Here is a 9,937-nt window from a genome sequence, read left to right as displayed (position 1 = left end):
GAGAAATGATCCTAATGGAACTGGAAATGGAGCGCCATTGAAAAGTACCCAATTTGGGGAAAGTACAAGGTGGTTATTGAGATAGAGCATAAATATTAGGGGAAAGAAAGAGCTCAGAATAACTAATTACATTTTGAGGAAGGCAGTTGAGAAAATATGCAGTTCCACTACCTTTCTCCTTTGTGTGTAGCCTCTATTTACGTACACACACTGTTGTGTACATTTAGATCTGTAATACATTAGGATGGCAAAGGTACTGTTTCAATCTTTTATCACAGCTGCAGCAGCAATTTAATGCTGACAGAGGAAAGGCTCTTTAGAATCTGCAGGTTCGCTTTATAGATCTGATAATATATGAGCAAACACAGATTGTTTGGCGTGTCAAGGAAGCAGGGAGGGAATTAAATGAATTTCTTTTGATCCTCTCCTGGTAGGAAGGAACTGGAGATAAATGAAAGTTGGTAGGGTCCAACAGCCTTCCTGAAAATACTATCATTAGTTGTTTTAATGACTAACTGTGCCTTTCAGGATGCGAGGAAAGCAACCGAATAGATGCTCCGCCCTGCCAGCGAGGGCATAGGAAGTGACAGAATGACAACCCTATAATCTGGTGAATGAAGCATCCTTAGGTCAGGTTTCATATCCTGTTCTAGATGGTACTGAGATGTATTTGACAGTGGAATTTGACTTAATAGTGCATGAAGAGGCTGCTGGGTTCTGTCAGCAGGAACGGAAAGTTTACATCCCCAGGGGACTCTCAGCTGATAGAGGCCGGAAGCAAAAAATACAAAAGGGGTGAAATTGAAGGGAGGGAGGGGAAAAGTCTGCCTCCAGTAACCCCGAAGGATGATGCTTGGAGAAAAAGTACCCGGAAAATTCCATTTTTTCTGCCCAAGCGAAGTGCCACCCCGCAAACCGAAGCCTGGAGCTTCTGAATTGGAGCTCAGTTGGATGATGCCAGCTGAGGTTTTTCACTCGGGGTTGGTAAAATCCAAAATATCGGAAAAGCATTCCCATTTGTCTAATGCGAAAAAGAAAATTCATACTTCAAGAGTGGCGGCAAAAAGTGACCTGCCCATAGAAAGTTTTGTCAGATTTTTTTTAAAAAAAGATGCTTTCCACCTAATAACATATCATTTGTTTGAAGTGATTGAAAACTTTAAAAACTTGTATTAATTATTATTGCTTACAACACCCTATATTTGGACTGCCCCTTTGTTCTTAAGAACGAAAACATTCTTCATTCTAATCTCATTTTACCTTCACAAAATCCCAATGGGATCAGAAGAAGACATAGTTGTCCTTTTTTTAACAACCAGTCAATCGATCGGTCTTATTTATTGAGCACTCGTGGAAGAGCACTATCCTAAACGCTCGGGAGAGTACGACATCACAATGCCGGTAGATACGTTCACCGCTCGTAGCCTGCTTACGGTCTAGAGGGGGTCAGAGACATTAATATAAATGAATAAATTACAGATATCAGTCAGTCAGTCAATCATATTTTGTCTGAGGTCACGGAGTTAGTGACGGAGCTGAATCCAGTACCTAGTGTCTTCTAATTTCCAGCCCAGAGGCCTGGCAGTCTCCTGGACAGTTTAAAGTTTAAAAAGTTTGGCAATTTTTATTGCAATTCCTTCTAGCCCAGGGTTTTATTTCTAAAAGCTAGTTCTCCTGCACTTGTCCGTTGAAACGCCCGGTGAGAAATTTAGGAGGCTTCGCCTCTACCGAATGGTCAGGGCTGCTATACTATGCCATGAGTTGGAAAGAATTACCGCAAATATTTAGAGGGAAAAATTATATTTACAAATTAACCTCGTGTGAGCAGCAACCAAGACAGATGTCTTGTGGTCCATCAGAATTGTTTGATATTGCGTGGTTAATACCACTGATAATGAATCCGTTTAGTGAATGAACTCCTCATTTTTGACAAACTGCTAATACCATTTTATCCCAAACTACTTGTCAGCTGTGTGACTGTGGGCAAGTCACTTCACTTCTCTGTGCCTCAGTGACCTCATCTGTAAAATGGGGATTAAGACTGTGAGCCCCACGTGGGACAACCTGATTACCCTGTATCTACCCCAGCGCTTAGAACAGTGCTCGGCACATAGTAAGCTCTTAACAGATACCAACATTATTATTATTATTATTAAAAGCTGATCAGATTTTTTAAAGCCCTGCGGACTTTTAGAATCAAGAAATTAAACAGAAATGCTCACGTTTGAGTTGAGAAACTCAACTGAAAAAAGGGACAGCTACTCGCTTCTTTGAACTCGAGCTTCTTATGGATTTAAAGCATATGGTAGATTTCCTGCAGTGACTTTAATTTCACCTGCACGAACTAATTCAGGCCTAAAATTCCTAATGTCCCTCCTTCCCTCCACTCATCCCAGAATATTTTAGCAAATACCTCACTGGCAAATTGAAAGCAACAGGCTCGAGCTCCCCCAAATCTCCCCGTCTTCTCCCACATATCGACTTTCTCCCCCTTCTCAGCCAGCTCAAAAAGCCATCTTCCTCCTGCTTTCAAAATCGACCCCTCTCACCTTCTCCGCCGATTCCTCTACCTAAGCAGCGTGGCTCAGCGGAAAGAACCCGGGCTTTGGAGTCAAAGGTCATGGGTTCGAATCCCGCCTCTGCCACTTGTCAGCTGTGTGATTGTGGGCAAGTCACTTCACTTCTCGGTGCCTCAGTTCCCTCATCTGTAAAATGGGGATTAAGACTGTGAGCCCCACGTGGGACAAGCTGATTCCCCTGTGTCTACCCCAGCGCTTAGAACAGTGCTCGGCACAGAGTAAGCGCTTAACAAATTCCAACGTTATTATTCTCACCTTATGAAAACACTTTTACCTCCCTGACCACCTTCTTCATCTTCTTAGACTGGCTTCTTCCCCTCTGCCTTCTGTAATACTCTGATCCTAAAAAGATCCTTTCTGAAACTGTCACCATCCAGCTAAAATGCTCCACATTCACCTTCCCTTTCCACCCCAATCGGCGCAAGTAGATTGTATCCAACTTCTGCTTTTTCATTCAATAAATAGTATTCACTGAGTGCTCGCTGTGTGCAGAAAACTAAACTGAGCACGTAGGAGAGCTCAAGAGAATTGCTGGACCTTGCTGCTCTCATGCTATTTGCAATCATGCAAGTATTATTAGTACTACTAATAATAATAATGATTTCCCATCTCCTCACCTAATATTCCCCTCAGATGCCAGCACCCTGTATTCATTCAATAGTATTTATTGAACGCTTACTATGTGCAGAGCATCTGGGACTCACTCCTCTCACCCTAGGCACTTATGTAGAGAAGCAGCGTGGCTCAGTGGAAAGAGCCTGGGTTTAGGAGTCAGAGGTCATGGGTTCGAATCCCGACTCCGCCCCTTGTCAACTGTGTGACTGTGGGCAAGTCACTTCACTTCTCTGTGCCTCAGTTACCTCCTCTGTAAGATGGCTGTGGGCAAGTCACTTAACTTCTCTGTGCCTCAGTTACCTCATCTGTAAAAGGGGGATGAAAATTGTGAGCCTCATGTGGGACAAGCTGATGACCTTGTATACCCCAGGGTTTAGAACAGTGCTCTGCACATAGTAAGCGCTTAACAAATACCAACATTATTAAAATGGGGATGAAGACTGTGAGCCTGACGTGGGACGACCTGATGACCCTGTATCTCCCCCAGCGCTTAGAACAGTATTTGGCACATAGGAAGCACTGAACAAATACCAACCTTATTATTATCATATTTTTGTACCGTGTCACTTCCTCCCTGTAATTTATTTTAGGGTCGTTCTCCCCAACCAGATTGGGAAAACAGTTGCACTTCAGTACCTTCATTGCGTGGGTCAAGAGAAGCAGCGTGGCCTAAAAGAGCACAGACCTGGGAGTCAGAGAGAACCTTTGGTGACCTTGGATAAGTCACTTAACCTCTCTGTGCCTCAGTTTCCTCCTCTGTAAAATGGGGAATCAACATCTGGTCTTCCTCCTACTTAGACTTTTAAGCCTTACTTGGATTAGGGACGGTGACGGACTTGATTATCTTTTATCTACCGAGCACTTAAGCCAGTGCTTAACACACAGTAAAACCATTATCATCACTTGCCTCCCCATCTGTTTAAACTGTTTATTCACGACATTAAACCTTAATCCCCACCCCCGCCACACCGCCCCTTTCCACCACAACGAGGGAAAAGAAAATATACTGAGCAAGTGTGTGATTTGAGAACTTGCAGGTGGCCTGCTCGTCGTTTCTTTTACCTACTTCTTCTGGTAAATCTACGGGGCTCAGTGGAAAGAGCATGGGCTTGGGAGTCAGAGGTCATGAGTTCGAATGCCGCCTCTGCCACTTAATAATAATAATAATATTGGTATTTGTTAAGCGCTTACTATGGGCCGAGCACTGTTCTAAGCGCTGGGGTAGACACAGGGGAATCAGGTTGTCCCATTTTACAGATGAGGTTACTGAGGCACAGAGATGTTAAGTGACTTGCCCACAGTCACACAGCTGACAAGTGGCAGAGCTGGGATTCGAACTCATGAGTCCTGACTCCAAAGCCCGTGCACTTTCCACTGAGCCGCGCTACTTAATAATGTTGGTATTTGTTAAGCGCTCACTATGTGCCGAACACCGTTCTAAGCGCTGGGGGAGATACAGGGTAATCAGGTTGTCCCACGTGGGGCTCACAGTTAATCCCCATTTTCCAGATGAGGTCACTGAGGCCCAGAGAAGTGAAGTGACTTGCCCACAGTCACACAGCTGACAAGCGGCAGAACTGGGATTTGAACCCATGACCTCTGGCTCCCAGGCCCAGGCTGTTGCCACTGAGCCATGCTGCTTCACGTGTCAGCTGTGTGACTGTGGGCAAGTCACTTCACTTCTCTGGGCCTCAGTGACCTCCTCGGTAAAATGGGGATTAACTGTGAGCCTCACGTGGGACAACCTGATTCCCCTGTATCTCCCCCAGCGCTTAGCACGGTGCTCGGCACCTAGTAGGCGCTTAACAAATACCAACATTATCATTACTCGCGTTAGGAAGGCGACTTTATATTTAGAGGATAGACCGGGGCGAGGGATGGTATGCTAAGAAGCCAAAATCGAGGTTTTTTGAAAAAACAGCCTTGGCATAATAACGACAAAAGGAGAGAGGGGAAATGATGGAGGGAATAAAAAGCGAGTGATTCATCAGTGCGATTTTCTGCTAAACAAAGAGAATTTTTACCGTCTGTTCTTGAAGAGGTGCGTTTTAATTCTTTTTCCCCCAAACCCAGGTACTTCTGGTGGTAGTGATGAGTTAATTCTAGGGACGGATTGAGGGCCACTGACCTGCAGCTGATTGTGGGAAGGGAATGTATCTGGGGAAGCAGCGTGGCTTCGGAGTCAGGGGTCATGAGTTCGAATCCCACCTCTGCCACTTGTCAGCTGTGTGACTGTGAGCAAGTCACTTCACTTCTCTGGGCCTCAGTTACCTCATCTGGAAAATGGGGATTAACTGTGAGCCTCACGTGGGACAACCTGATGACCCTGTGTCTACCCCAGTGCTCAGAACAGTGCTCGGCGCATAGTAAGCGCTTAACAAATACCAACATTATTATGTGTCTGTTATAATGTTATATTGTAGTCTGTAAGCCCATCAATGGGCAGGGATGGTCTCTATCTGTTGCCGAATTGTCCATTCCAAGCGCTTAGTACAGTGCTCTGCACATAGTAAGCGCTTAACAAATACCAACATTATTATGTATCTGTTATATTGTAGTCTGTAAGCCCGTCAATGGGCAGGGATCGTCTCTATCTGTTGCCGAATTGTCCATTCGAAGCGCTTAGTCCAGTGCCCTGCACATAGTGAGCGCTCAATAAATACTATTGAATGAATGAATGGAGGTTCGCCAAGTGGGGCTCTTGGTGGCCACTACACTCTGCCATTCCGGATTGGAGCGGGGGCACCTTGGCATCATAAAAGGATAAAAGGATCTTCCCCCCACACCTCCCCATCCACCTTGAGATGCTCCTTGATGTTTGGGAGGAGCGTGGAAAGAGGGTGGCTCAGTGGAAAGAGCCTGAGCTTGGGAGTCAGAGGTCATGGGTTCGAATCCCGACCCTGCCACTTCTCAGCTGTGTGACCGTGGGCAAGTCACTTAACTTCTCTGGGCCTCAGTGACCTCATCTGGAAAATGGGGATGAAGAGTGGGAGCCTCACATGGGACAACCTCATTCCCCTGTATCTACCCCAGTGCTTAGACCAGTGCTCTGCACATAGTAAACGCTTAACAAATACCAACATTAATATTATTATAAAGTGCCCCCCACCCTCCCGCCAACCCCTCCGGGCACCAACCATGGGCTGTAAACTCGCTGAGGGCAGAGAATTCATTCATTCCATAGTATTTATTGAGCGCTTACTATGTGCAGAGCACTGTACTAAGCACTTGGAATGGACAAATCGATAACAGATAGAGACAGTCCCTGCCCTTGAGGGGCCTACTCAGTGGAAAGAGCCCGGGCTTCGGAGTCAGAGGTCATGGGTTCGACTCCCGACTCTGCCCCTTGTCAGCTGTGGGACTGTGGGCAAGTCACTTCACTTCTCTGGGCCTCAGTTCCCTCATCCGTAAAATGGGGGTGAAGACTGTGAGCCTCCTGTGGGCCAACCTGATGACCCTGTATCTCCCCCAGCGCTTAGACCAGTGCTCTGCACATAGTAAGCGCTTAACAAATACCAACATTATCATTATTATCAATCATGTGTTTATTGTTTTAGGGTACTCTCCCAAGCGCTCAGTACGGTGTTCCAGGCACAGTGAGCGCTCAGTAAATAGGACCGAATGGGCTGAGCACGTGTACACTGTACTCGACGGCCTTCAGACACCTCTGCCACTTGTCAGCTGTGTGACTGTGGGCAAGTCACTTCACTTCTCTGTGCCTCAGTTCCCTCCTCTGTAAAATGGGGATTAAAACTGTGAGCCCCACGTGGGACCACCTGACGATCTTGTATCCCCCAGCGCTTAGAACAGTGCTTTGCACATAGTAAGCGCTTAACTAATACCAACCTTTATGTATTTATTCAGACCCGTTTTTCCTCGGGGGAAAGGCGTCCCCGGGGTGGCATAATCGACCTGGTGGTTCTCCTGTCCGTCCTCAGAGGAGAAGCGGGGACAGAGCACAGATTGGGTGTCGGAAGGATTCAACTATATATATATATATATATATATATATATATATATATATATATCTTCATCACCCTATTTATTTTGCTTAATGAGATGTCCATCACCCCGATTCTATTTATTTGCCATTGTTTTCATGAGACGTTCTTCCCCTCGACTCTATTTATTGCCATTGTTCTTGTCTGTCTCCCTTGATTAGACCTTAAGCCCATCAAAGGGCAGGGCCTGTCTCTATCTGTTGCCGATTTGTCCATTCCAAACGCTTAGTACAGTGCTCTGCACATAGGAAGCGCTCAATAAATACTATTGAATGAATGACTAATTCCGCCTCCACGTTTGTCTGCTGGGTGGCCTCGGTCAAGTCGCTTAATTTCTCTGTTCACCTCAACTGTAAAAAGGGGATTAAGATTGGGAGCCCCATAGGGGACAGGGACGGTGTCCAACCCGATCCCGCCTCTGCCACTTGCCAGCTGTGTGACTGTGGGCAAGTCGCTTCACTTCTCTGTGCCTCAGTTCCCTCATCTGTAAAATGGGGATTAAAAGTGTGAGCCCCACGTGGGACAACCTGATCACCTTGTATCCCCCAGCGCTCAGAACAGTGCTCGGCACATAGTAAGCGCTTAACAAACAAACAAATACCACCATTTATTTCCTCGGATCCACCCCAGCGCTTAGGACAGTGCCTGGCACAGAGCAAGAGCTTCATAAATATTATTATTATTATTAATTGGCCGGGATGAAGGAGCCAACTGGTGGGTGCTGGGGGGCCGAACAGAGTCAGCGCCGAACCTGGAAAGGGCCCGGGCTTGGGAGTCAGAGGTCATGGGTTCGAATCCCGGCTCTGCCCCTTGTCAGCTGTGTAAGTGGGGGCAAGTCACTTCACCGCTCGGTGCCTCGGTTCCCTCATCTGGAAAATGGGGATGAAGACAGCGAGCCCTACGTGGGCCACCCTGATGACCTGGCATGTCCCCCAGCGCTTAGCACGGTGCTCTGCACCTAGGAAGCGCTTAACAAATACCAACATTTATTTATTTATTCTCTGTGCCTCAGTTCCCTCATCTGTAAAATGGGGATGAAGTCTGGGAGCCTCCCATGGGACCACCTGATGACCCTCGATCTCCCCCAGCACTTAGCACAGTGCTCTGCACCTAGGGAGCGCTTAACAAATACCCACATTATTGTTATTATTCTCTGGGCCTCAGTGACCTCATCTGTAAAATGGGGGTGAAGACTGGGAGCCTCCCGTGGAACCACCTGCTGACCCTGCGTCTCCCCCAGCGCTTAGCACAGTGCTCTGCACCTAGGGAGCGCTTAACAAATACCCACCTTATTATTATTATTATTATTCTCTGGGCCTCAGTGACCTCATCTGTAAAATGGGGGTGAAGACTGGGAGCCTCCCGTGGGACCACCTGCTGACCCTGCATCTCCCCCAGCACTTAGCACAGTGCTCTGCACCTGGGAAGCACTTACCAAATACCAACATTTATTTATTTATGCTCTGGGCCTCAGTTCCCTCATCTGTCAAATGGGGCTGAAGCCTGTGAGCCTCCCATGGGACCACCTGATGACCCTGCATCTCCCCCAGCGCTTAGCACAGTGCTCTGCAGCTAGGAAGCACTTAACAAATGCCAACATTATTATTATTAACAAAGACTGTGAGCCTCATGTGGGACCACCTGCTGACCCTGCATCTCCCCCAGCGCTTAGCACAGTGCTCTGCAACTAGGAAGCGCTTAACAAATACCAACATGATTATTATTATTATTATTCTCTGGGCCTCAGTTCCCTCATCTGTCAAATGGGGATGAAGTCTGGGAGCCTCCCATGGGACCACCTGCTGACCCTGCCTCTCCCCCAGCGCTTAGCACAGTGTCTGCACTTAGGGAGCGCTTAACAAATACCCAATTATTATTATTATTATTATTCTCTGGGCCTCAGTGACCTCATCTGTCAAATGGGGATGAAGCCTGTGAGCCTCATGTGGGACCACCTGCTGACCCTGCCTCTCCCCCAGCGCTTAGCACAGTGCTCTGCACCTAGGGAGCGCTTAACAAATACCCAAATATTATTATTATTGTTATTATTATTATTCTCTGGGCCTCAGTGACCTCATCTGTCAAATGGGGATGAAGCCTGTGAGCCTCATGTGGGACCACCTGCTGACCCTGCCTCTCCCCCAGCGCTTAGCACAGTGCTCTGCACCTAGGGAGCGCTTAACAAATACCCAAATATTATTATTATTATTATTATTCTCTGGGCCTCAGTGACCTCATCTGTCAAATGGGGATGAAGCCTGTGAGCCTCATGTGGGACCACCTGCTGACCCTGCCTCTCCCCCAGCGCTTAGCACAGTGCTCTGCACCTAGGGAGCGCTTAACAAATACCCAAATATTATTATTATTATTATTATTCTCTGGGCCTCAGTGACCTCATCTGTCAAATGGGGATGAAGCCTGTGAGCCTCATGTGGGACCACCTGCTGACCCTGCCTCTCCCCCAGCGCTTAGCACAGTGCTCTGCACCTAGGGAGCGCTTAACAAATACCCAAATATTATTATTATTGTTATTATTATTATCCTCTGGGCCTCAGTGACCTCATCTGTCAAATGGGGATGAAGCCTGTGAGCCTCATGTGGGACCACCTGCTGACCCTGCCTCTCCCCCAGCGCTTAGCACAGTGCTCTGCACCTAGGGCGCGCTTAACAAATACCCAATTATTATTATTATTATTATTGTTATTATTATTATCCTCTGGGCCTCAGTGACCTCATCTGTCA

Source organism: Ornithorhynchus anatinus, chromosome 7, assembly GCF_004115215.2.
Source record: "Ornithorhynchus anatinus isolate Pmale09 chromosome 7, mOrnAna1.pri.v4, whole genome shotgun sequence".
NCBI classification, from domain to species: Eukaryota; Metazoa; Chordata; class Mammalia; order Monotremata; family Ornithorhynchidae; genus Ornithorhynchus; species Ornithorhynchus anatinus.
The sequence above is the reverse complement of the archived record's forward strand: the minus strand, read 5'-3'. Positions refer to the sequence as shown.